This window comes from Phalangium opilio, unplaced genomic scaffold, assembly GCF_054372755.1.
Source record: "Phalangium opilio isolate 3A_F unplaced genomic scaffold, DU_Popi_V2 ptg000053l_1, whole genome shotgun sequence".
Lineage (NCBI taxonomy): Eukaryota > Metazoa > Arthropoda > Arachnida > Opiliones > Phalangiidae > Phalangium > Phalangium opilio.
The window spans coordinates 2,615,434-2,641,054 of record NW_028324172.1 but is presented as its reverse complement, the minus strand read 5'-3'; the positions used below and the strand labels follow the sequence as shown (position 1 = coordinate 2,641,054).

General features: G+C 45.5%; 25 non-coding genes across 25 annotated transcripts; all 25 read left to right on the top strand.

The window, feature by feature from the left end:
• Window positions 1-677: 677 nt before the first annotated feature.
• On the top strand, window positions 678-749 carry TRNAC-GCA (transfer RNA cysteine (anticodon GCA)). Its single transcript has one exon. It is a non-coding gene; the product is annotated as a tRNA-Cys (tRNA).
• Window positions 750-1,197: 448 nt separating this feature from the next.
• TRNAC-GCA (transfer RNA cysteine (anticodon GCA)) lies at window positions 1,198-1,269 on the top strand. The gene has a single exon. It is a non-coding gene; the product is annotated as a tRNA-Cys (tRNA).
• A 316-nt stretch (window positions 1,270-1,585) lies between these two features.
• TRNAC-GCA (transfer RNA cysteine (anticodon GCA)) lies at window positions 1,586-1,657 on the top strand. Its single transcript has one exon. It is a non-coding gene; the product is annotated as a tRNA-Cys (tRNA).
• A 706-nt stretch (window positions 1,658-2,363) lies between these two features.
• TRNAC-GCA (transfer RNA cysteine (anticodon GCA)) lies at window positions 2,364-2,435 on the top strand. Its single transcript has one exon. It is a non-coding gene; the product is annotated as a tRNA-Cys (tRNA).
• Window positions 2,436-3,013: 578 nt separating this feature from the next.
• Window positions 3,014-3,085, top strand: TRNAC-GCA (transfer RNA cysteine (anticodon GCA)). The gene has a single exon. It is a non-coding gene; the product is annotated as a tRNA-Cys (tRNA).
• Window positions 3,086-4,313: 1,228 nt separating this feature from the next.
• On the top strand, window positions 4,314-4,385 carry TRNAG-GCC (transfer RNA glycine (anticodon GCC)). Its single transcript has one exon. It is a non-coding gene; the product is annotated as a tRNA-Gly (tRNA).
• Window positions 4,386-4,963: 578 nt separating this feature from the next.
• Window positions 4,964-5,035, top strand: TRNAC-GCA (transfer RNA cysteine (anticodon GCA)). The gene has a single exon. It is a non-coding gene; the product is annotated as a tRNA-Cys (tRNA).
• A 318-nt stretch (window positions 5,036-5,353) lies between these two features.
• Window positions 5,354-5,425, top strand: TRNAS-GCU (transfer RNA serine (anticodon GCU)). The gene has a single exon. It is a non-coding gene; the product is annotated as a tRNA-Ser (tRNA).
• Window positions 5,426-6,003: 578 nt separating this feature from the next.
• Window positions 6,004-6,075, top strand: TRNAY-GUA (transfer RNA tyrosine (anticodon GUA)). The gene has a single exon. It is a non-coding gene; the product is annotated as a tRNA-Tyr (tRNA).
• A 575-nt stretch (window positions 6,076-6,650) lies between these two features.
• On the top strand, window positions 6,651-6,722 carry TRNAC-GCA (transfer RNA cysteine (anticodon GCA)). Its single transcript has one exon. It is a non-coding gene; the product is annotated as a tRNA-Cys (tRNA).
• Window positions 6,723-7,516: 794 nt separating this feature from the next.
• Window positions 7,517-7,588, top strand: TRNAC-GCA (transfer RNA cysteine (anticodon GCA)). The gene has a single exon. It is a non-coding gene; the product is annotated as a tRNA-Cys (tRNA).
• A 923-nt stretch (window positions 7,589-8,511) lies between these two features.
• TRNAC-GCA (transfer RNA cysteine (anticodon GCA)) lies at window positions 8,512-8,583 on the top strand. Its single transcript has one exon. It is a non-coding gene; the product is annotated as a tRNA-Cys (tRNA).
• Window positions 8,584-10,676: 2,093 nt separating this feature from the next.
• Window positions 10,677-10,748, top strand: TRNAC-GCA (transfer RNA cysteine (anticodon GCA)). The gene has a single exon. It is a non-coding gene; the product is annotated as a tRNA-Cys (tRNA).
• A 2,093-nt stretch (window positions 10,749-12,841) lies between these two features.
• Window positions 12,842-12,913, top strand: TRNAC-GCA (transfer RNA cysteine (anticodon GCA)). The gene has a single exon. It is a non-coding gene; the product is annotated as a tRNA-Cys (tRNA).
• A 3,479-nt stretch (window positions 12,914-16,392) lies between these two features.
• On the top strand, window positions 16,393-16,464 carry TRNAC-GCA (transfer RNA cysteine (anticodon GCA)). Its single transcript has one exon. It is a non-coding gene; the product is annotated as a tRNA-Cys (tRNA).
• A 1,912-nt stretch (window positions 16,465-18,376) lies between these two features.
• Window positions 18,377-18,448, top strand: TRNAY-GUA (transfer RNA tyrosine (anticodon GUA)). The gene has a single exon. It is a non-coding gene; the product is annotated as a tRNA-Tyr (tRNA).
• Window positions 18,449-18,636: 188 nt separating this feature from the next.
• Window positions 18,637-18,708, top strand: TRNAC-GCA (transfer RNA cysteine (anticodon GCA)). The gene has a single exon. It is a non-coding gene; the product is annotated as a tRNA-Cys (tRNA).
• Window positions 18,709-18,894: 186 nt separating this feature from the next.
• TRNAC-GCA (transfer RNA cysteine (anticodon GCA)) lies at window positions 18,895-18,966 on the top strand. The gene has a single exon. It is a non-coding gene; the product is annotated as a tRNA-Cys (tRNA).
• Window positions 18,967-19,760: 794 nt separating this feature from the next.
• TRNAC-GCA (transfer RNA cysteine (anticodon GCA)) lies at window positions 19,761-19,832 on the top strand. Its single transcript has one exon. It is a non-coding gene; the product is annotated as a tRNA-Cys (tRNA).
• Window positions 19,833-21,704: 1,872 nt separating this feature from the next.
• On the top strand, window positions 21,705-21,776 carry TRNAC-GCA (transfer RNA cysteine (anticodon GCA)). Its single transcript has one exon. It is a non-coding gene; the product is annotated as a tRNA-Cys (tRNA).
• Window positions 21,777-21,834: 58 nt separating this feature from the next.
• TRNAC-GCA (transfer RNA cysteine (anticodon GCA)) lies at window positions 21,835-21,906 on the top strand. Its single transcript has one exon. It is a non-coding gene; the product is annotated as a tRNA-Cys (tRNA).
• Window positions 21,907-23,648: 1,742 nt separating this feature from the next.
• TRNAC-GCA (transfer RNA cysteine (anticodon GCA)) lies at window positions 23,649-23,720 on the top strand. Its single transcript has one exon. It is a non-coding gene; the product is annotated as a tRNA-Cys (tRNA).
• Window positions 23,721-24,558: 838 nt separating this feature from the next.
• TRNAY-GUA (transfer RNA tyrosine (anticodon GUA)) lies at window positions 24,559-24,630 on the top strand. Its single transcript has one exon. It is a non-coding gene; the product is annotated as a tRNA-Tyr (tRNA).
• Window positions 24,631-24,818: 188 nt separating this feature from the next.
• TRNAC-GCA (transfer RNA cysteine (anticodon GCA)) lies at window positions 24,819-24,890 on the top strand. The gene has a single exon. It is a non-coding gene; the product is annotated as a tRNA-Cys (tRNA).
• A 186-nt stretch (window positions 24,891-25,076) lies between these two features.
• Window positions 25,077-25,148, top strand: TRNAC-GCA (transfer RNA cysteine (anticodon GCA)). The gene has a single exon. It is a non-coding gene; the product is annotated as a tRNA-Cys (tRNA).
• The last annotated feature ends 473 nt before the right edge of the window (window positions 25,149-25,621 follow it).

The window sequence follows — 25,621 nt, the reverse complement described above, 5'->3', positions numbered from 1 at the left end:
AGTTAAATCGACATTAGGGCGAGGAAAAAAGGGGAATAGCTCAATGGTAAAGCATTCGACTGCAGATCGAGAGGTCCTTGGTTCAAACCCGAGTTCTCCCTGTAATAGTACGGATTATTTCGTTTATTTTAGTTAAGTCGACATTACGGTTATGAACAAAGGGGAATGGCTCAGTGGTAGAGCATTCGACTGCAGATCGAGAGGTCCTTGGTTTAAACCCGAGTTCCCCCTGTAACAGCACGGATCATTTCGTTTATTTTAGTTAAACCGACATTACGGCCTTGAACAAGGGGGAATAGCTCAGTGGTAGAGCATTCGACTGCAGATCGAGAGGTCCTTGTCTCAAACCCGAGTTCCCCCTGTAACAGCACGGATCATTCCGTTATTTCAGGTAAATCGACATTACGGCCTTGAAAAAGGGGGAATAGCTCAGTGGTTGAGCATTCGACTGCAGATCGAGAGGTCCTTGGTTCAAACCTGAGTTCCCCCTGTAACAGCACGGATCATTCCGTTTATTTTAGTTAAATCGACATTACGGCCTTGAACAAGGGGGAATAGCTCAGTGGTATAGCATTCGACTGCAGATCGAGAGGTCCTTGGTTCAAACCCGAGTTCCCCCTGTAACAGCACGGATCATTCCGTTATTTCAGCTAAATCGACATTACGGCCTTGAAAAAGGGGGAATAGCTCAGTGGTAGAGCATTCGACTGCAGATTGAGAGGTCCTTGGTTCAAACCCGAGTTCTCCCTGTAACAGCACGGATCATTGCCTTTATTTTAGTTAAATCAACATTACGGCCTTGAACTAGGGGGAATAGCTCAGTGGTAGAGCATTCGACTGCAGATCGAGAGGTCCTTGGTTCAAACCCGAGCTCCCGCTATAACAGCACGGATCGTTCCGTCTATTTTAGTTAAATCGACATTAGGGCGAGGAAAAAAGGGGAATAGCTCAATGGTAAAGCATTCGACTGCAGATCGAGAGGCCCTTGGTTCAAACCCGAGTTCTCCCTGTAATAGTACGGATCATTTCGTTTATTTTAGTTAAGTCGACATTACGGTTATGAACAAAGGGGAATGGCTCAGTGGTAGAGCATTCGACTGCAGATCGAGAGGTCCTTGGTTTAAACCCGAGTTCCCCCTGTAACAGCACGGATCATTTCGTTTATTTTAGTTAAACCGACATTACGGCCTTGAACAAGGGGGAATAGCTCAGTGGTAGAGCATTCGACTGCAGATCGAGAGGTCCTTGGTTCAAACCCGAGTTCCCCCTGTAACAGCACGGATCATTCCGTTATTTCAGGTAAATCGACATTACGGCCTTGAAAAAGGGGGAATAGCTCAGTGGTTGAGCATTCGACTGCAGATCGAGAGGTCCTTGGTTCAAACCTGAGTTCCCCCTGTAACAGCACGGATCATTCCGTTTATTTTAGTTAAATCGACATTACGGCCTTGAACAAGGGGGAATAGCTCAGTGGTATAGCATTCGACTGCAGATCGAGAGGTCCTTGGTTCAAACCCGAGTTCCCCCTGTAACAGCACGGATCATTCCGTTATTTCAGCTAAATCGACATTACGGCCTTGAAAAAGGGGGAATAGCTCAGTGGTAGAGCATTCGACTGCAGATTGAGAGGTCCTTGGTTCAAACCCGAGTTCTCCCTGTAACAGCACGGATCATTGCCTTTATTTTAGTTAAATCAACATTACGGCCTTGAACTAGGGGGAATAGCTCAGTGGTAGAGCATTCGACTGCAGATCGAGAGGTCCTTGGTTCAAACCCGAGCTCCCGCTATAACAGCACGGATCGTTCCGTCTATTTTAGTTAAATCGACATTAGGGCGAGGAAAAAAGGGGAATAGCTCAATGGTAAAGCATTCGACTGCAGATCGAGAGGCCCTTGGTTCAAACCCGAGTTCTCCCTGTAATAGTACGGATCATTTCGTTTATTTTAGTTAAGTCGACATTACGGTTATGAACAAAGGGGAATGGCTCAGTGGTAGAGCATTCGACTGCAGATCGAGAGGTCCTTGGTTTAAACCCGAGTTCCCCCTGTAACAGCACGGATCATTTCGTTTATTTTAGTTAAATCGACATTACGGTTATGAACAAGGGGGAATAGCTCAGCGGTAGAGCATTCGACTGCAGATCGAGAGGTCCTTGGTGCAAACCCGAGTTCCCCCTGTAACAGCACGGATCATTCCGTTTATTTTAGTTAAATCGACATTACGGCCTTGAACAAGGGGGAATAGCTCAGTGGTATAGCATTCGACTGCAGATCGAGAGGTCCTTGGTTCAAACCCGAGTTCCCCCTGTAACAGCACGGATCATTCCGTTTTTCAGTTAAATCGACATTACGGCCTTGAAAAAGGGGGAATAGCTCAGTGGTAGAGCATTCGACTGCAGATTGAGAGGTCCTTGGTTCAAACCCGAGTTCTCCCTGTAACAGCACGGATCATTGCCTTTATTTTAGTTAAATCAACATTACGGCCTTGAACTAGGGGGAATAGCTCAGTGGTAGAGCATTCGACTGCAGATCGAGAGGTCCTTGGTTCAAACCCGAGCTCCCGCTATAACAGCACGGATCGTTCCGTCTATTTTAGTTAAATCGACATTAGGGCGAGGAAAAAAGGGGAATAGCTCAATGGTAAAGCATTCGACTGCAGATCGAGAGGTCCTTGGTTCAAACCCGAGTTCTCCCTGTAATAGTACGGATCATTTCGTTTATTTTAGTTAAGTCGACATTACGGTTATGAACAAAGGGGAATGGCTCAGTGGTAGAGCATTCGACTGCAGATCGAGAGGTCCTTGGTTTAAACCCGAGTTCCCCCTGTAACAGCACGGATCATTCCGTTTATTTTAGTTAAATCGACATTACGGCTATGAACAAGGGGGAATAGCTCAGTGGTAGAGCATTCGACTGAAGATTGAGAGGTCCTTGGTTCAAACCCGAGTTCTCCCTGTAACAGCACGGATCATTGCCTTTATTTTAGATAAATCAACATTACGGCCTTGAACTAGGGGGAATAGCTCAGTGGTAGAGCATTCGACTGCAGATCGAGAGGTCCTTGGTTCAAACCCGAGTTCTCCCTGTAACAGCACGGATCATTGCCTTTATTTTAGTTAAATCAACATTACGGCCTCGAACTAGGGGGAATAGCTCAGTGGTAGAGCATTCGACTGCAGATCGAGAGGTCCTTAGTTCAAACCCGAGCTCCCGCTATAACAGCACGGATCGTTCCGTCTATTTTAGTTAAATCGACATTAGGGCGAGGAAAAAAGGGGAATAGCTCAATGGTAAAGCATTCGACTGCAGATCGAGAGGTCCTTGGTTCAAACCCGAGTTCTCCCTGTAATAGTACGGATCATTTCGTTTATTTTAGTTAAGTCGACATTACGGTTATGAACAAAGGGGAATGGCTCAGTGGTAGAGCATTCGACTGCAGATCGAGAGGTCCTTGGTTTAAACCCGAGTTCCCCCTGTAACAGCACGGATCATTCCGTTTATTTTAGTTAAATCGACATTACGGCTATGAACAAGGGGGAATAGCTCAGTGGTAGAGCATTCGACTGAAGATTGAGAGGTCCTTGGTTCAAACCCGAGTTCTCCCTGTAACAGCACGGATCATTGCCTTTATTTTAGATAAATCAACATTACGGCCTTGAACTAGGGGGAATAGCTCAATGGTAAAGCATTCGACTGCAGATCGAGAGGTCCTTGGTTCAAACCCGAGTTCTCCCTGTAATAGTACGGATCGTTTCGTTTATTTTAGTTAAGTCGACATTACGGTTATGGACAAAGGGGAATGGCTCAGTGGTAGAGCATTCGACTGCAGATCGAGAGGTCCTTGGTTTAAACCCGAGTTCCCCCTGTAACAGCACGGATCATTTCGTTTATTTTATTTAAATCGACATTACGGTTATGAACAAGGGGGAATAGCTCAGCGGTAGAGCATTCGACTGCAGATCGAGAGGTCCTTGGTGCAAACCCGAGTCCCCCCTGTAACAGCACGGATCATTCCTTTTATTTTAGTTAAATCGACATTACGGCCTTGAACCAGGGGGAAGAGCTCAGTGGTAGAGCATTCGACTGCAGATCGAGAGGTCCTTGGTTCAAACCCGAGTTCCCCTTGTAACAGCACGGATCATTCCTTTTATTTTAGTTAAATCGACATTACGGCTATGAACAAGGGGGAATAGCTCAGTGGTAGAGCATTCGACTGAAGATTGAGAGGTCCTTGGTTCAAACCCGAGTTCTCCCTGTAACAGCACGGATCATTGCCTTTATTTTAGATAAATCAACATTACGGCCTTGAACTAGGGGGAATAGCTTAGTGGTAGAGCATTCGACTGCCGATCGAGAGGTCCTTGGTTTAAACCCGAGTTCCCCCTGTAACAGCACGGATCATTGCCTTTATTTTAGTTAAATCAACATTACGGCCTTGAACTAGGGGGAATAGCTCAGTGGTAGAGCATTCGACTGCAGATCGAGAGGTCCTTGGTTCAAACCCGAGCTCCCGCTATAACAGCACGGATCGTTCCGTCTATTTTAGTTAAATCGACATTAGGGCGAGGAAAAAAGGGGAATAGCTCAATGGTAAAGCATTCGACTGCAGATCGAGAGGTCCTTGGTTCAAACCCGAGTTCTCCCTGTAATAGTACGGATCATTTCGTTTATTTTAGTTAAGTCGACATTACGGTTATGAACAAAGGGGAATGGCTCAGTGGTAGAGCATTCGACTGCAGATCGAGAGGTCCTTGGTTCAAACCTGAGTTCCCCCTGTAACAGCACGGATCATTCCGTTTATTTTAGTTAAATCGACATTACGGCTATGAACAAGGGGGAATAGCTCAGTGGTAGAGCATTCGACTGAAGATTGAGAGGTCCTTGGTTCAAACCCGAGTTCTCCCTGTAACAGCACGGATCATTGCCTTTATTTTAGATAAATCAACATTACGGCCTTGAACTAGGGGGAATAGCTTAGTGGTAGAGCATTCGACTGCAGATCGAGAGGTCCTTGGTTCAAACCCGAGTTCTCCCTGTAACAGCACGGATCATTGCCTTTATTTTAGATAAATCAACATTACGGCCTTGAACTAGGGGGAATAGCTTAGTGGTAGAGCATTCGACTGCAGATCGAGAGGTCCTTGGTTCAAACCTGAGTTCCCCCTGTAACAGCACGGATCATTCCGTTCATTTTAGTTAAATCGACATTACGGCTATGAACAAGGGGGAATAGCTCAGTGGTAGAGCATTCGACTGAAGATTGAGAGGTCCTTGGTTCAAACCCGAGTTCTCCCTGTAACAGCACGGATCATTGCCTTTATTTTAGATAAATCAACATTACGGCCTTGAACTAGGGGGAATAGCTTAGTGGTAGAGCATTCGACTGCTGATCGAGAGGTCCTTGGTTCAAACCTGAGTTCCCCCTGTAACAGCACGGATCATTCCGTTTATTTTAGTTAAATCGACATTACGGTTATGAACAAAGGGGAATGGCTCAGTGGTAGAGCATTCGACTGCAGATCGAGAGGTCCTTGGTTTAAACCCGAGTTCCCCCTGTAACAGCACGGATCATTTCGTTTATTTTAGTTAAATCGACATTACGGCCTTGAACAAGAGGGAATAGCTCAATGGTAGAGCATTCGACTGCAGATCGAGAGGTCCTTGGTTCAAACCCGAGCTCCCGCTATAACAGCACGGATCGTTCCGTCTATTTTAGTTAAATCGACATTAGGGCGAGGAAAAAAGGGGAATAGCTCAATGGTAAAGCATTCGACTGCAGATCGAGAGGTCCTTGGTTCAAACCTGAGTTCTCCCTGTAATAGTACGGATCATTTCGTTTATTTTCGTTAAGTCGACATTAAGGTTATGAACAAAGGGGAATGGCTCAGTGGTAGAGCATTCGACTGCAGATCGAGAGGTCCTTGGTTAAAACCCGAGTTCCCCCTGTAACAGCACGGATCATTTCGTTTATTTTAGTTAAATCGACATTACGGTTATGAACAAGGGGGAATAGCTCAGCGGTAGAGCATTCGACTGTAGATCGAGAGGTCCTTGGTGCAAACCCGAGTTCCCCCTGTAACAGCACGGATCATTCCTTTTATTTTAGTTAAATCGACATTACGGCCTTGAACTAGGGGGAAGAGCTCAGTGGTAGAGCATTCGACTGCAGATCGAGAGGTCCTTGGTTCAAACCTGGATTCCCCCTGTAACAGCACGGATCATTCCGTTTATTTTAGTTAAATCGACATTACGGCCTTGAACAAGGGGGAATAGCTCAGTGGTATAGCATTCGACTGCAGATCGAGAGGTCCTTGGTTCAAACCCGAGTTCCCCCTGTAACAGCACGGATCATTCCGTTATTTCTGTTAAATCGACATTACGGCCTTGAAAAAGGGGGAATAGCTCAGTGGTTGAGCATTCGACTGCAGATCTGAGGTCCTTGGTTCAAACCTGAGTTCCCCCTGTAACAGCACGGATCATTCCGTTTATTTTAGTTAAATCGACATTACGGCCTTGAACAAGGGGGAATAGCTCATTGGTAGAGCATTCGACTGCAGATCGAGAGGTCCTTGGTTCAAATCCGAGTTCCCCCTGTAACAGCACGGATCATTCCGTTATTTCAGTTAAATCGACATTACGGCCTTGAAAAAGGGAGAATAGCTCAGTGGTAGAGCATTCGACTGCAGATTGAGAGGTCCTTGGTTCAAACCCGAGTTCTCCCTGTAACAGCACGGATCATTGCCTTTATTTTAGTTAAATCAACATTACGGCCTTGAACTAGGGGGAATAGCTCAGTGGTAGAGCATTCGACTGCAGATCGAGAGGTCCTTGGTTCAAACCCGAGCTCCCGCTATAACAGCACGGATCGTTCCGTCTATTTTAGTTAAATCGACATTTGGGCGAGGAAAAAAGGGGAATAGCTCAATGGTAAAGCATTCGACTGCAGATCGAGAGGTCCTTGGTTCAAACCCGAGTTCTCCCTGTAATAGTACGGATCATTTCGTTTATTTTAGTTAAGTCGACATTACGGTTATGAACAAAGGGGAATGGCTCAGTGGTAGAGCATTCGACTGCAGATCGAGAGATCCTTGGTTTAAACCCGAGTTCCCCCTGTAACAGCACGGATCATTTCGTTTATTTTAGTTAAATCGACATTACGGTTATGAACAAGGGGGAATAGCTCAGCGGTACAGCATTCGACTGCAGCTCGAGAGGTCCTTGGTGCAAACCCGAGTTCCTCCTCTAACAGCACGGATCATTCCTTTTATTTTAGTTAAATCGACATTACGACCTTGAACTGGGGGGAAGAGCTCAGTGGTAGAGCATTCGACTGCAGATCGAGAGGTCCTTGGTTCAAACCTGGTTTCCCCCTGTAACAGCACGGATCATTCCGTTTATTTTTGGTAGAGCATTCGACTGCAGATTGAGAGGTCCTTGGTTCAAACCCGAGTTCTCCCTGTAACAGCACGGATCATTGCCTTTATTTTAGTTAAATCAACATTACGGCCTTGAACAAGGGGGAATAGCTCAGTGGTTGAGCATTCGACTGCAGATCGAGAGGTCCTTGGTTCAAACCCGAGTTCCCCCTGTAACAGCACGGATCTTTCCGTTATTTCAGTTAAATCGACATTACGGCCTTGAAAAAGGGGGAATAGCTCAGTGGTTGAGCAATCGACCGCAGACCGAGAGGTCCTTGGTTCAAACCTGAGTTCCCCCTGTAACAGCACGGATCATTCCGTTTATTTTAGTTAAATCGACATTACAGGCTTGAACAAGGGGGAATAGCTCAGTGGTAGAGCATTCGACTGCAGATCGAGAGGTCCTTGGTTCAAACCCGAGTTCGCCCTGTAACAGCACGGATCATTCCGTCTATTTTAGTTAAATCGACATTAGGGCGAGGAAAAAAGGGGAATAGCTCAATGGTAAAGCATTCGACTGCAGATCGAGAGGTCCTTGGTTCAAACCCGAGTTCTCCCTGTAATAGTACGGATCATTTCGTTTATTTTAGTTAAGTCGACATTACGGTTATGAACAAAGGGGAATGGCTCAGTGGTAGAGCATTCGACTGCAGATCGAGAGATCCTTGGTTTAAACCCGAGTTCCCCCTGTAACAGCACGGATCATTTCGTTTATTTTAGTTAAATCGACATTACGGTTATGAACAAGGGGGAATAGCTCAGCGGTACAGCATTCGACTGCAGCTCGAGAGGTCCTTGGTGCAAACCCGAGTTCCTCCTCTAACAGCACGGATCATTCCTTTTATTTTAGTTAAATCGACATTACGACCTTGAACTAGGGGGAAGAGCTCAGTGGTAGAGCATTCGACTGCAGATCGAGAGGTCCTTGGTTCAAACCTGGTTTCCCCCTGTAACAGCACGGATCATTCCGTTTATTTTTGGTAGAGCATTCGACTGCAGATTGAGAGGTCCTTGGTTCAAACCCGAGTTCTCCCTGTAACAGCACGGATCATTGCCTTTATTTTAGTTAAATCAACATTACGGCCTTGAACAAGGGGGAATAGCTCAGTGGTTGAGCATTCGACTGCAGATCGAGAGGTCCTTGGTTCAAACCCGAGTTCCCCCTGTAACAGCACGGATCTTTCCGTTATTTCAGTTAAATCGACATTACGGCCTTGAAAAAGGGGGAATAGCTCAGTGGTTGAGCAATCGACCGCAGACCGAGAGGTCCTTGGTTCAAACCTGAGTTCCCCCTGTAACAGCACGGATCATTCCGTTTATTTTAGTTAAATCGACATTACAGGCTTGAACAAGGGGGAATAGCTCAGTGGTAGAGCATTCGACTGCAGATCGAGAGGTCCTTGGTTCAAACCCGAGTTCGCCCTGTAACAGCACGGATCATTCCGTCTATTTTAGTTAAATCGACATTAGGGCGAGGAAAAAAGGGGAATAGCTCAATGGTAAAGCATTCGACTGCAGATCGAGAGGTCCTTGGTTCAAACCCGAGTTCTCCCTGTAATAGTACGGATTATTTCGTTTATTTTAGTTAAGTCGACATTACGGTTATGAACAAAGGGGAATGGCTCAGTGGTAGAGCATTCGACTGCAGATCGAGAGGTCCTTGGTTCAAACCTGAGTTCCCCCTGTAACAGCACGGATCATTCCGTTTATTTTAGTTAAATCGACATTACGGCTATGAACAAGGGGGAATAGCTCAGTGGTAGAGCATTCGACTGAAGATTGAGAGGTCCTTGGTTCAAACCCGAGTTCTCCCTGTAACAGCACGGATCATTGCCTTTATTTTAGATAAATCAACATTACGGCCTTGAACTAGGGGGAATAGCTTAGTGGTAGAGCATTCGACTGCAGATCGAGAGGTCCTTGGTTCAAACCTGAGTTCCCCCTGTAACAGCACGGATCATTCCGTTTATTTTAGTTAAATCGACATTACGGTTATGAACAAAGGGGAATGACTCAGTGGTAGAGCATTCGACTGCAGATCGAGAGGTCCTTGGTTTAAACCCGAGTTCCCCCTGTAACAGCACGGATCATTTCGTTTATTTTAGTTAAATCGACATTACGGCCTTGAACAAGAGGGAATAGCTCAATGGTAGAGCATTCGACTGCAGATCGAGAGGTCCTTGGTTCAAACCCGAGCTCCCGCTATAACAGCACGGATCGTTCCGTCTATTTTAGTTAAATCGACATTAGGGCGAGGAAAAAAGGGGAATAGCTCAATTGTAAAGCATTCGACTGCAGATCGAGAGGTCCTTGGTTCAAACCCGAGTTCTCCCTGTAATAGTACGGATCATTTCGTTTATTTTCGTTAAGTCGACATTACGGTTATGAACAAAGGGGAATGGCTCAGTGGTAGAGCATTCGACTGCAGATCGAGAGGTCCTTGGTTTAAACCCGAGTTCCCCCTGTAACAGCACGGATCATTGCCTTTATTTTAGTTAAATCGACATTACGGTTATGAACAAAGGGGAATAGCTCAGTGGTAGATCATTCGACTGCAGATCGAGAGGTCCTTGGTTCAAACCCGAGCTCCCGCTATAACAGCACGGATCGTTCCGTCTATTTTAGTTAAATCGACATTTGGGCGAGGAAAAAAGGGGAATAGCTCAATGGTAAAGCATTCGACTGCAGATCGAGAGGTCCTTGGTTCAAACCCGAGTTCTCCCTGTAATAGTACGGATCATTTCGTTTATTTTAGTTAAGTCGACATTACGGTTATGAACAAAGGGGAATGGCTCAGTGGTAGAGCATTCGACTGCAGATCGAGAGATCCTTGGTTTAAACCCGAGTTCCCCCTGTAACAGCACGGATCATTTCGTTTATTTTAGTTAAATCGACATTACGGTTATGAACAAGGGGGAATAGCTCAGCGGTACAGCATTCGACTGCAGCTCGAGAGGTCCTTGGTGCAAACCCGAGTTCCTCCTCTAACAGCACGGATCATTCCTTTTATTTTAGTTAAATCGACATTACGACCTTGAACTAGGGGGAAGAGCTCAGTGGTAGAGCATTCGACTGCAGATCGAGAGGTCCTTGGTTCAAACCTGGTTTCCCCCTGTAACAGCACGGATCATTCCGTTTATTTTTGGTAGAGCATTCGACTGCAGATTGAGAGGTCCTTGGTTCAAACCCGAGTTCTCCCTGTAACAGCACGGATCATTGCCTTTATTTTAGTTAAATCAACATTACGGCCTTGAACAAGGGGGAATAGCTCAGTGGTTGAGCATTCGACTGCAGATCGAGAGGTCCTTGGTTCAAACCCGAGTTCCCCCTGTAACAGCACGGATCTTTCCGTTATTTCAGTTAAATCGACATTACGGCCTTGAAAAAGGGGGAATAGCTCAGTGGTTGAGCAATCGACCGCAGACCGAGAGGTCCTTGGTTCAAACCTGAGTTCCCCCTGTAACAGCACGGATCATTCCGTTTATTTTAGTTAAATCGACATTACAGGCTTGAACAAGGGGGAATAGCTCAGTGGTAGAGCATTCGACTGCAGATCGAGAGGTCCTTGGTTCAAACCCGAGTTCGCCCTGTAACAGCACGGATCATTCCGTCTATTTTAGTTAAATCGACATTAGGGCGAGGAAAAAAGGGGAATAGCTCAATGGTAAAGCATTCGACTGCAGATCGAGAGGTCCTTGGTTCAAACCCGAGTTCTCCCTGTAATAGTACGGATTATTTCGTTTATTTTAGTTAAGTCGACATTACGGTTATGAACAAAGGGGAATGGCTCAGTGGTAGAGCATTCGACTGCAGATCGAGAGGTCCTTGGTTCAAACCTGAGTTCCCCCTGTAACAGCACGGATCATTCCGTTTATTTTAGTTAAATCGACATTACGGCTATGAACAAGGGGGAATAGCTCAGTGGTAGAGCATTCGACTGAAGATTGAGAGGTCCTTGGTTCAAACCCGAGTTCTCCCTGTAACAGCACGGATCATTGCCTTTATTTTAGATAAATCAACATTACGGCCTTGAACTAGGGGGAATAGCTTAGTGGTAGAGCATTCGACTGCAGATCGAGAGGTCCTTGGTTCAAACCTGAGTTCCCCCTGTAACAGCACGGATCATTCCGTTTATTTTAGTTAAATCGACATTACGGTTATGAACAAAGGGGAATGACTCAGTGGTAGAGCATTCGACTGCAGATCGAGAGGTCCTTGGTTTAAACCCGAGTTCCCCCTGTAACAGCACGGATCATTTCGTTTATTTTAGTTAAATCGACATTACGGCCTTGAACAAGAGGGAATAGCTCAATGGTAGAGCATTCGACTGCAGATCGAGAGGTCCTTGGTTCAAACCCGAGCTCCCGCTATAACAGCACGGATCGTTCCGTCTATTTTAGTTAAATCGACATTAGGGCGAGGAAAAAAGGGGAATAGCTCAATTGTAAAGCATTCGACTGCAGATCGAGAGGTCCTTGGTTCAAACCCGACTTCTCCCTGTAATAGTACGGATCATTTCGTTTATTTTCGTTAAGTCGACATTACGGTTATGAACAAAGGGGAATGGCTCAGTGGTAGAGCATTCGACTGCAGATCGAGAGGTCCTTGGTTTAAACCCGAGTTCCCCCTGTAACAGCACGGATCATTGCCTTTATTTTAGTTAAATCGACATTACGGTTATGAACAAAGGGGAATAGCTCAGTGGTAGATCATTCGACTGCAGATCGAGAGGTCCTAGGTTCAAACCCGAGCTCCCGCTATAACAGCACGGATCGTTCCGTCTATTTTAGTTAAATCGACATTTGGGCGAGGAAAAAAGGGGAATAGCTCAATGGTAAAGCATTCGACTGCAGATCGAGAGGTCCTTGGTTCAAACCCGAGTTCTCCCTGTAATAGTACGGATCATTTCGTTTATTTTAGTTAAGTCGACATTACGGTTATGAACAAAGGGGAATGGCTCAGTGGTAGAGCATTCGACTGCAGATCGAGAGATCCTTGGTTTAAACCCGAGTTCCCCCTGTAACAGCACGGATCATTTCGTTTATTTTAGTTAAATCGACATTACGGTTATGAACAAGGGGGAATAGCTCAGCGGTACAGCATTCGACTGCAGCTCGAGAGGTCCTTGGTGCAAACCCGAGTTCCTCCTCTAACAGCACGGATCATTCCTTTTATTTTAGTTAAATCGACATTACGACCTTGAACTAGGGGGAAGAGCTCAGTGGTAGAGCATTCGACTGCAGATCGAGAGGTCCTTGGTTCAAACCTGGTTTCCCCCTGTAACAGCACGGATCATTCCGTTTATTTTTGGTAGAGCATTCGACTGCAGATTGAGAGGTCCTTGGTTCAAACCCGAGTTCTCCCTGTAACAGCACGGATCATTGCCTTTATTTTAGTTAAATCAACATTACGGCCTTGAACAAGGGGGAATAGCTCAGTGGTTGAGCATTCGACTGCAGATCGAGAGGTCCTTGGTTCAAACCCGAGTTCCCCCTGTAACAGCACGGATCTTTCCGTTATTTCAGTTAAATCGACATTACGGCCTTGAAAAAGGGGGAATAGCTCAGTGGTTGAGCAATCGACCGCAGACCGAGAGGTCCTTGGTTCAAACCTGAGTTCCCCCTGTAACAGCACGGATCATTCCGTTTATTTTAGTTAAATCGACATTACAGGCTTGAACAAGGGGGAATAGCTCAGTGGTAGAGCATTCGACTGCAGATCGAGAGGTCCTTGGTTCAAACCCGAGTTCGCCCTGTAACAGCACGGATCATTCCGTCTATTTTAGTTAAATCGACATTAGGGCGAGGAAAAAAGGGGAATAGCTCAATGGTAAAGCATTCGACTGCAGATCGAGAGGTCCTTGGTTCAAACCCGAGTTCTCCCTGTAATAGTACGGATTATTTCGTTTATTTTAGTTAAGTCGACATTACGGTTATGAACAAAGGGGAATGGCTCAGTGGTAGAGCATTCGACTGCAGATCGAGAGGTCCTTGGTTCAAACCTGAGTTCCCCCTGTAACAGCACGGATCATTCCGTTTATTTTAGTTAAATCGACATTACGGCTATGAACAAGGGGGAATAGCTCAGTGGTAGAGCATTCGACTGAAGATTGAGAGGTCCTTGGTTCAAACCCGAGTTCTCCCTGTAACAGCACGGATCATTGCCTTTATTTTAGATAAATCAACATTACGGCCTTGAACTAGGGGGAATAGCTTAGTGGTAGAGCATTCGACTGCAGATCGAGAGGTCCTTGGTTCAAACCTGAGTTCCCCCTGTAACAGCACGGATCATTCCGTTTATTTTAGTTAAATCGACATTACGGTCATGAACAAAGGGGAATGACTCAGTGGTAGAGCATTCGACTGCAGATCGAGAGGTCCTTGGTTTAAACCCGAGTTCCCCCTGTAACAGCACGGATCATTTCGTTTATTTTAGTTAAATCGACATTACGGCCTTGAACAAGAGGGAATAGCTCAATGGTAGAGCATTCGACTGCAGATCGAGAGGTCCTTGGTTCAAACCCGAGCTCCCGCTATAACAGCACGGATCGTTCCGTCTATTTTAGTTAAATCGACATTAGGGCGAGGAAAAAAGGGGAATAGCTCAATTGTAAAGCATTCGACTGCAGATCGAGAGGTCCTTGGTTCAAACCCGAGTTCTCCCTGTAATAGTACGGATCATTTCGTTTATTTTCGTTAAGTCGACATTACGGTTATGAACAAAGGGGAATGGCTCAGTGGTAGAGCATTCGACTGCAGATCGAGAGGTCCTTGGTTCAAACCCGAGCTCCCGCTATAACAGCACGGATCGTTCCGTCTATTTTAGTTAAATCGACATTTGGGCGAGGAAAAAAGGGGAATAGCTCAATGGTAAAGCATTCGACTGCAGATCGAGAGGTCCTTGGTTCAAACCCGAGTTCTCCCTGTAATAGTACGGATCATTTCGTTTATTTTAGTTAAGTCGACATTACGGTTATGAACAAAGGGGAATGGCTCAGTGGTAGAGCATTCGACTGCAGATCGAGAGATCCTTGGTTTAAACCCGAGTTCCCCCTGTAACAGCACGGATCATTTCGTTTATTTTAGTTAAATCGACATTACGGCCTTGAACAAGAGGGAATAGCTCAATGGTAGAGCATTCGACTGCAGATCGAGAGGTCCTTGGTTCAAACCCGAGCTCCCGCTATAACAGCACGGATCGTTCCGTCTATTTTAGTTAAATCGACATTAGGGCGAGGAAAAAAGGGGAATAGCTCAATTGTAAAGCATTCGACTGCAGATCGAGAGGTCCTTGGTTCAAACCTGGTTTCCCCCTGTAACAGCACGGATCATTCCGTTTATTTTTGGTAGAGCATTCGACTGCAGATTGAGAGGTCCTTGATTCAAACCCGAGTTCTCCCTGTAACAGCACGGATCATTGCCTTTATTTTAGTTAAATCAACATTACGGCCTTGAACAAGGGGGAATAGCTCAGTGGTTGAGCATTCGACTGCAGATCGAGAGGTCCTTGGTTCAAACCTGAGTTCCCCCTGTAACAGCACGGATCATTCCGTTTATTTTAGTTAAATCGACATTACGGCTATGAACAAGGGGGAATAGCTCAGTGGTAGAGCATTCGACTGAAGATTGAGAGGTCCTTGGTTCAAACCCGAGTTCTCCCTGTAACAGCACGGATCATTGCCTTTATTTTAGATAAATCAACATTACGGCCTTGAACTAGGGGGAATAGCTTAGTGGTAGAGCATTCGACTGCAGATCGAGAGGTCCTTGGTTCAAACCTGAGTTCCCCCTGTAACAGCACGGATCATTCCGTTTATTTTAGTTAAATCGACATTACGGTTATGAACAAAGGGGAATGACTCAGTGGTAGAGCATTCGACTGCAGATCGAGAGGTCCTTGGTTTAAACCCGAGTTCCCCCTGTAACAGCACGGATCATTTCGTTTATTTTAGTTAAATCGACATTACGGCCTTGAACAAGAGGGAATAGCTCAATGGTAGAGCATTCGACTGCAGATCGAGAGGTCCTTGGTTCAAACCCGAGCTCCCGCTATAACAGCACGGATCGTTCCGTCTATTTTAGTTAAATCGACATTAGGGCGAGGAAAAAAGGGGAATAGCTCAATTGTAAAGCATTCGACTGCAGATCGAGAGGTCCTTGGTTCAAACCCGAGTTCTCCCTGTAATAGTACGGATCATTTCGTTTATTTTCGTTAAGTCGACATTACGGTTATGAACAAAGGGGAATGGCTCAGTGGTAGAGCATTCGACTGCAGATCGAGAGGTCCTTGGTTCAAACCCGAGCTCCCGCTATAACAGCACGGATCGTTCCGTCTATTTTAGTTAAATCGACATTTGGGCGAGGAAAAAAGGGGAATAGCTCAATGGTAAAGCATTCGACTGCAGATCGAGAGGTCCTTGGTTCAAACCCGAGTTCTCCCTGTAATAGTACGGATCATTTCGTTTATTTTAGTTAAGTCGACATTACGGTTATGAACAAAGGGGAATGGCTCAGTGGTAGAGCATTCGACTGCAGATCGAGAGATCCTTGGTTTAAACCCGAGTTCCCCCTGTAACAGCACGGATCATTTCGTTTATTTTAGTTAAATCGACATTACGGCCTTGAACAAGAGGGAATAGCTCAATGGTAGAGCATTCGACTGCAGATCGAGAGGTCCTTGGTTCAAACCCGAGCTCCCGCTATAACAGCACGGATCGTTCCGTCTATTTTAGTTAAATCGACATTAGGGCGAGGAAAAAAGGGGAATAGCTCAATTGTAAAGCATTCGACTGCAGATCGAGAGGTCCTTGGTTCAAACCTGGTTTCCCCCTGTAACAGCACGGATCATTCCGTTTATTTTTGGTAGAGCATTCGACTGCAGATTGAGAGGTCCTTGATTCAAACCCGAGTTCTCCCTGTAACAGCACGGATCATTGCCTTTATTTTAGTTAAATCAACATTACGGCCTTGAACAAGGGGGAATAGCTCAGTGGTTGAGCATTCGACTGCAGATCGAGAGGTCCTTGGTTCAAACCCGAGTTCCCCCTGTAACAGCACGGATCATTCCGTTATTTCAGTTAAATCGACATTACGGCCTTGAAAAAGGGGGAATAGCTCAGTGGTTGAGCAATCGACCGCAGACCGAGAGGTCCTTGGTTCAAACCTGAGTTCCCCCTGTAACAGCACGGATCATTCCGTTTATTTTAGTTAAATCGACATTACAGGCTTGAACAAGGGGGAATAGCTCAGTGGTAGAGCATTCGACTGCAGATCGAGAGGTCCTTGGTTCAAACCCGAGTTCGCCCTGTAACAGCACGGATCATTCCGTCTATTTTAGTTAAATCGACATTAGGGCGAGGAAAAAAGGGGAATAGCTCAATGGTAAAGCATTCGACTGCAGATCGAGAGGTCCTTGGTTCAAACCCGAGTTCTCCCTGTAATAGTACGGATTATTTCGTTTATTTTAGTTAAAGGGGGAGGTGCAGAAAATTAAATTTAATTGAAACCTATTTTTTGGGTGAGGAATGATGTAAAACGTGCTCATTCAAAATTTCACTTAAAAATATTCAGTCGTTTTTTCACAATAAGAATTACAAAACACCGTTTTTACACAAAAAATTCCCGGTGAAATTCAAATTTTCAATTTAGGGGCGTGGCTTAAAACTATTTCTGGCGCGTAGAAAAGCATATGTTTCGCCCACTCGAGAGCGCGCTTCGCACCCGTGACCCGTCAACGCCCTGTTGCCCTCTATAGTCACGCGCTGAAGGCAGTAAGCGATGGAAATCGGAACGAGAATCTCCAATGTCTCTAATCGCTGGCGCGTGGGGGGGGGCTCTATATAAAATAGAGCCCCCCAGAAATTTGTCAGACGTTAAATTTTGCCAATTTTGGTTTTTGCAATTTTGCGACTATAAAATGTATTCTGAATGTACTAAAAGTATATATTTTCTCGGATAATTTTTTCTGCTCTACCTTTTAGGCACAAAATCTCAATTTTTTTGATTTTGCTGCTTGTCACCCTTTAAGTCGACATTACGGTTATGAACAAAGGGGAATGGCTCAGTGGTAGAGCATTCGACTGCAGATCGAGAGGTCCTTGGTTCAAACCTGAGTTCCCCCTGTAACAGCACGGATCATTCCGTTTATTTTAGTTAAATCGACATTACGGCTATGAACAAGGGGGAATAGCTCAGTGGTAGAGCATTCGACTGAAGATTGAGAGGTCCTTGGTTCAAACCCGAGTTCTCCCTGTAACAGCACGGATCATTGCCTTTATTTTAGATAAATCAACATTACGGCCTTGAACTAGGGGGAATAGCTTAGTGGTAGAGCATTCGACTGCAGATCGAGAGGTCCTTGGTTCAAACCTGAGTTCCCCCTGTAACAGCACGGATCATTCCGTTTATTTTAGTTAAATCGACATTACGGTTATGAACAAAGGGGAATGACTCAGTGGTAGAGCATTCGACTGCAGATCGAGAGGTCCTTGGTTTAAACCCGAGTTCCCCCTGTAACAGCACGGATCATTTCGTTTATTTTAGTTAAATCGACATTACGGCCTTGAACAAGAGGGAATAGCTCAATGGTAGAGCATTCGACTGCAGATCGAGAGGTCCTTGGTTCAAACCCGAGCTCCCGCTATAACAGCACGGATCGTTCCGTCTATTTTAGTTAAATCGACATTAGGGCGAGGAAAAAAGGGGAATAGCTCAATTGTAAAGCATTCGACTGCAGATCGAGAGGTCCTTGGTTCAAACCCGAGTTCTCCCTGTAATAGTACGGATCATTTCGTTTATTTTCGTTAAGTCGACATTACGGTTATGAACAAAGGGGAATGGCTCAGTGGTAGAGCATTCGACTGCAGATCGAGAGGTCCTTGGTTTAAACCCGAGTTCCCCCTGTAACAGCACGGATCATTTCGTTTATTTTAGTTAAATCGACATTACGGTTATGAACAAGGGGGAATAGCTCAGCGGTAGAGCATTCGACTGTAGATCGAGAGGTCCTTGGTGCAAACCCGAGTTCCCCCTGTAACAGCACGGATCATTCCTTTTATTTTAGTTAAATCGACATTACGGCCTTGAACTAGGGGGAAGAGCTCAGTGGTAGAGCATTCGACTGCAGATCGAGAGGTCCTTGGTTCAAACCTGGTTTCCCCCTGTAACAGCACGGATCATTCCGTTTATTTTAGTTAAATCGACATTACGGCCTTGAACAAGGGGGAATAGCTCAGTGGTAGAGCATTCGACTGCAGATCGAGAGGTCCTTGGTTCAAACCCGAGTTCCCCCTGTAACAGCACGGATCATTCCGTTATTTCAGTTAAATCGACATTACGGCCTTGAAAAAGGGGGAATAGCTCAGTGGTTGAGCATTCGACTGCAGATCTGAGGTCCTTGGTTCAAACCTGAGTTCCCCCTGTAACAGCACGGATCATTCCGTTTATTTTAGTTAAATCGACATTACGGCCTTGAAAAAGGGAGAATAGCTCAGTGGTAGAGCATTCGACTGCAGATTGAGAGGTCCTTGGTTCAAACCCGAGTTCTCCCTGTAACAGCACGGATCATTGTCTTTATTTTAGTTAAATCAACATTACGGCCTTGAACTAGGGGGAATAGCTCAGTGGTAGAGCATTCGACTGCAGATCGAGAGGTCCTTGGTTCAAACCCGAGCTCCCGCTATAACAGCACGGATCGTTCCGTCTATTTTAGTTAAATCGACATTAGGGTGAGGAAAAAAGGGGAATAGCTCAATGGTAAAGCATTCGACTGCAGATCGAGAGGTCCTTGGTTCAAACCCGAGTTCTCCCTGTAATAGTACGGATCATTTCGTTTATTTTAGTTAAGTCAACATTACGGTTATGAACAAAGGGGAATGGCTCAGTGGTAGAGCATTCGACTGCAGATCGAGAGATCCTTGGTTTAAACCCGAGTTCCCCCTGTAACAGCACGGATCATTTCGTTTATTTTAGTTAAATCGACATTACGGTTATGAACAAGGGGGAATAGCTCAGCGGTAGAGCATTCGACTGCAGCTCGAGAGGTCCTTGGTGCAAACCCGAATTCCTCCTCTAACAGCACGGATCATTCCTTTTATTTTAGTTAAATCGACATTACGACCTTGAACTAGGGGGAAGAGCTCAGTGGTAGAGCATTCGACTGCAGATCGAGAGGTCCTTGGTTCAAACCTGGTTTCCCCCTGTAACAGCACGGATCATTCCGTTTATTTTTGGTAGAGCATTCGACTGCAGATTGAGAGGTCCTTGGTTCAAACCCGAGTTCTCCCTGTAACAGCAGGGATCATTGCCTTTATTTTAGTTAAATCAACATTACGGCCTTGAACAAGGGGGAATAGCTCAGTGGTTGAGCATTCGACTGCAGATCGAGAGGTCCTTGGTTCAAACCCGAGTTCCCCCTGTAACAGCACGGATCATTCCGTTATTTCAGTTAAATCACATTACGGCCTTGAAAAAGGGGGAATAGCTCAGTGGTTGAGCAATCGACCGCAGACCGAGAGGTCCTTGGTTCAAACCTGAGTTCCCCCTGTAACAGCACGGATCATTCCGTTTATTTTAGTTAAATCGACATTACAGGCTTGAACAAGGGGGAATAGCTCAGTGGTAGAGCATTCGACTGCAGATCGAGAGGTCCTTGGTTCAAACCCGAGTTCGCCCTGTAACAGCACGGATCATTCCGTTATTTTAGTTAAATCGACATTACGGCCTTGAAAAAGGAGGAATAGCTCAGTGGTAGAGCATTCGACTGCAGATCGAGAGGTCCTTGGTTCAAACCCGAGCTCCCGCTATAACAACACGGATCGTTCCGTCTATTTTAGTTAAATCGACATTAGGGCGAGGAAAAAAGGGGAATAGCTCAATGGTAAAGCATTCGACTGCAGATCGAGAGGTCCTTGGTTCAAACCCGAGTTCTCCCTGTAATAGTACGGATTATTTCGTTTATTTTAGTTAAGTCGACATTACGGTTATGAACAAAGGGGAATGGCTCAGTGGTAGAGCATTCGACTGCAGATCGAGAGGTCCTTGGTTCAAACCTGAGTTCCCCCTGTAACAGCACGGATCATTCCGTTTATTTTAGTTAAATCGACATTACGGCTATGAACAAGGGGGAATAGTTCAGTGGTAGAGCATTCGACTGAAGATTGAGAGGTCCTTGGTTCAAACCCGAGTTCTCCCTGTAACAGCACGGATCATTGCCTTTATTTTAGATAAATCAACATTACGGCCTTGAACTAGGGGGAATAGCTTAGTGGTAGAGCATTCGACTGCAGATCGAGAGGTCCTTGGTTCAAACCTGAGTTCCCCCTGTAACAGCACGGATCATTCCGTTTATTTTAGTTAAATCGACATTACGGTTATGAACAAAGGGGAATGACTCAGTGGTAGAGCATTCGACTGCAGATCGAGAGGTCCTTGGTTTAAACCCGAGTTCCCCCTGTAACAGCACGGATCATTTCGTTTATTTTAGTTAAATCGACATTACGGCCTTGAACAAGAGGGAATAGCTCAATGGTAGAGCATTCGACTGCAGATCGAGAGGTCCTTGGTTCAAACCCGAGCTCCCGCTATAACAGCACGGATCGTTCCGTCTATTTTAGTTAAATCGACATTAGGGCGAGGAAAAAAGGGGAATAGCTCAATTGTAAAGCATTCGACTGCAGATCGAGAGGTCCTTGGTGCAAACCCGAGTTCCCCCTGTAACAGCACGGATCATTCCTTTTATTTTAGTTAAATCGACATTACGGCCTTGAACTAGGGGAAATAGCTTAATGGTAGAGCATTCGACTGCAGATCGAGAGGTCCTTGGTTCAAACCTGAGTTCCCCCTGTAACAGCACGGATCATTCCGTTTATTTTAGTTAAATCGACATTACGGTTATGAACAAAGGGGAATGACTCAGTGGTAGAGCATTCGACTGCAGATCGAGAGGTCCTTGGTTTAAACCCGAGTTCTCCCTGTAATAGTACGGATCATTTCGTTTATTTTCGTTAAGTCGACATTACGGTTATGAACAAAGGGAATGGCTCAGTGGTAGAGCATTCGACTGCAGATCGAGAGGTCCTTGGTTCAAACCCGAGTTCCCCCTGTAACAGCACGGATCATTCCGTTATTTCAGTTAAATCGACATTACGGCCTTGAAAAAGGGGGAATAGCTCAGTGGTTGAGCATTCGACTGCAGATCTGAGGTCCTTGGTTCAAACCTGAGTTCCCCCTGTAACAGCACGGATCATTCCGTTTATTTTAGTTAAATCGACATTACGGCCTTGAAAAAGGGAGAATAGCTCAGTGGTAGAGCATTCGACTGCAGATTGAGAGGTCCTTGGTTCAAACCCGAGTTCTCCCTGTAACAGCACGGATCATTGCCTTTAATTTAGTTAAATCAACATTACGGCCTTGAACAAGGGGGAATAGCTCAGTGGTTGAGCATTCGACTGCAGATCGAGAGGTCCTTGGTTCAAACCCGAGTTCCCCCTGTAACAGCACGGATCATTCCGTTATTTCAGTTAAATCACATTACGGCCTTGAAAAAGGGGGAATAGCTCAGTGGTTGAGCAATCGACCGCAGACCGAGAGGTCCTTGGTTCAAACCTGAGTTCCCCCTGTAACAGCACGGATCATTCCGTTTATTTTAGTTAAATCGACATTACAGGCTTGAACAAGGGGGAATAGCTCAGTGGTAGAGCATTCGACTGCAGATCGAGAGGTCCTTGGTTCAAACCCGAGTTCGCCCTGTAACAGCACGGATCATTCCGTTATTTTAGTTAAATCGACATTACGGCCTTGAAAAAGGGGGAATAGCTCAGTGGTAGAGCATTCGACTGCAGATCGAGAGGTCCTTGGTTCAAACCCGAGCTCCCGCTATAACAACACGGATCGTTCCGTCTATTTTAGTTAAATCGACATTAGGGCGAGGAAAAAAGGGGAATAGCTCAATGGTAAAGCATTCGACTGCAGATCGAGAGGTCCTTGGTTCAAACCCGAGTTCTCCCTGTAATAGTACGGATTATTTCGTTTATTTTAGTTAAGTCGACATTACGGTTATGAACAAAGGGGAATGGCTCAGTGGTAGAGCATTCGACTGCAGATCGAGAGGTCCTTGGTTCAAACCTGAGTTCCCCCTGTAACAGCACGGATCATTCCGTTTATTTTAGTTAAATCGACATTACGGCTATGAACAAGGGGGAATAGTTCAGTGGTAGAGCATTCGACTGAAGATTGAGAGGTCCTTGGTTCAAACCCGAGTTCTCCCTGTAACAGCACGGATCATTGCCTTTATTTTAGATAAATCAACATTACGGCCTTGAACTAGGGGGAATAGCTTAGTGGTAGAGCATTCGACTGCAGATCGAGAGGTCCTTGGTTCAAACCTGAGTTCCCCCTGTAACAGCACGGATCATTCCGTTTATTTTAGTTAAATCGACATTACGGTTATGAACAAAGGGGAATGACTCAGTGGTAGAGCATTCGACTGCAGATCGAGAGGTCCTTGGTTTAAACCCGAGTTCCCCCTGTAACAGCACGGATCATTTCGTTTATTTTAGTTAAATTGACATTACGGCCTTGAACAAGAGGGAATAGCTCAATGGTAGAGCATTCGACTGCAGATCGAGAGGTCCTTGGTTCAAACCCGAGCTCCCGCTATAACAGCACGGATCGTTCCGTCTATTTTAGTTAAATCGACATTAGGGCGAGGAAAAAAGGGGAATAGCTCAATTGTAAAGCATTCGACTGCAGATCGAGAGGTCCTTGGTGCAAACCCGAGTTCCCCCTGTAACAGCACGGATCATTCCTTTTATTTTAGTTAAATCGACATTACGGCCTTGAAGTAGGGGGAATAGCTTAGTGGTAGAGCATTCGACTGCAGATCGAGAGGTCCTTGGTTCAAACCTGAGTTCCCCCTGTAACAGCACGGATCATTCCGTTTATTTTAGTTAAATCGACATTACGGTTATGAACAAAGGGAATGGCTCAGTGGTAGAGCATTCGACTGCAGATCGAGAGGTCCTTGGTTCAAACCCGAGTTCCCCCTGTAACAGCACGGATCATTCCGTTATTTCAGTTAAATCGACATTACGGCCTTGAAAAAGGGGGAATAGCTCAGTGGTTGAGCATTCGACTGCAGATCTGAGGTCCTTGGTTCAAACCTGAGTTCCCCCTGTAACAGCACGGATCATTCCGTTTATTTTAGTTAAATCGACATTACGGCCTTGAAAAAGGGAGAATAGCTCAGTGGTAGAGCATTCGACTGCAGATTGAGAGGTCCTTGGTTCAAACCCGAGTTCTCCCTGTAACAGCACGGATCATTGCCTTTATTTTAGTTAAATCAACATTACGGCCTTGAACTAGGGGGAATAGCTCAGTGGTAGAGCATTCGACTGCAGATCGAGAGGTCCTTGGTTCAAACCCGAGCTCCCGCTATAACAGCACGGATCGTTCCGTCTATTTTAGTTAAATCGACATTAGGGCGAGGAAAAAAGGGGAATAGCTCAATGGTAAAGCATTCGACTGCAGATCGAGAGGTCCTTGGTTCAAACCCGAGTTTTCCCTGTAATAGTACGGATCATTTCGTTTATTTTAGTTAAGTCGACATTACGGTTATGAACAAAGGGGAATGGCTCAGTGGTAGAGCATTCGACTGCAGATCGAGAGATCCTTGGTTTAAACCCGAGTTCCCCCTGTAACAGCACGGATCATTTCGTTTATTTTAGTTAAATCGACATTACGGCCTTGAACAAGAGGGAATAGCTCAATGGTAGAGCATTCGACTGCAGATCGAGAGGTCCTTGGTTCAAACCCGAGCTCCCGCTATAACAGCACGGATCGTTCCGTCTATTTTAGTTAAATCGACATTAGGGCGAGGAAAAAAGGGGAATAGCTCAATTGTAAAGCATTCGACTGCAGATCGAGAGGTCCTTGGTTCAAACCCGAGTTCTCCCTGTAATAGTACGGATCATTTCGTTTATTTTCGTTAAGTCGACATTACGGTTATGAACAAAGGGGAATGGCTCAGTGGTAGAGCATTCGACTGCAGATCGAGAGGTCCTTGGTTTAAACCCGAGTTCCCCCTGTAACAGCACGGATCATTTCGTTTATTTTAGTTAAATCGACATTACGGTTATGAACAAGAGGGAATAGCTCAGCGGTAGAGCATTCGACTGTAGATCGAGAGGTCCTTGGTGCAAACCCGAGTTCCCCCTGTAACAGCACGGATCATTCCTTTTATTTTAGTTAAATCGACATTACGGCCTTGAACTAGGGGGAAGAGCTCAGTGGTAGAGCATTCGACTGCAGATCGAGAGGTCCTTGGTTCAAACCTGGTTTCCCCCTGTAACAGCACGGATCATTCCGTTTATTTTAGTTAAATCGACATTACGGCCTTGAACAAGGGGGAATAGCTCAGTGGTAGAGCATTCGACTGCAGATCGAGAGGTCCTTGGTTCAAACCCGAGTTCCCCCTGTAACAGCACGGATCATTCCGTTATTTCAGTTAAATCGACATTACGGCCTTGAAAAAGGGGGAATAGCTCAGTGGTTGAGCATTTGACTGCAGATCTGAGGTCCTTGGTTCAAACCTGAGTTCCCCCTGTAACAGCACGGATCATTCCGTTTATTTTAGTTAAATCGACATTACGGCCTTGAAAATGGGAGAATAGCTCAGTGGTAGAGCATTCGACTGCAGATTGAGAGGTCCTTGGTTCAAACCCGAGTTCTCCCTGTAACAGCACGGATCATTGCCTTTATTTTAGTTAAATCAACATTACGGCCTTGAACTAGGGGGAATAGCTCAGTGGTAGAGCATTCGACTGCAGATCGAGAGGTCCTTGGTTCAAACCCGAGCTCCCGCTATAACAGCACGGATCGTTCCGTCTATTTTAGTTAAATCGACATTAGGGCGAGGAAAAAAGGGGAATAGCTCAATGGTAAAGCATTCGACTGCAGATCGAGAGGTCCTTGGTTCAAACCCGAGTTTTCCCTGTAATAGTACGGATCATTTCGTTTATTTTAGTTAAGTCGACATTACGGTTATGAACAAAGGGGAATGGCTCAGTGGTAGAGCATTCGACTGCAGATCGAGAGATCCTTGGTTTAAACCCGAGTTCCCCCTGTAACAGCACGGATCATTTCGTTTATTTTAGTTAAATCGACATTACGGCCTTGAACAAGAGGGAATAGCTCAATGGTAGAGCA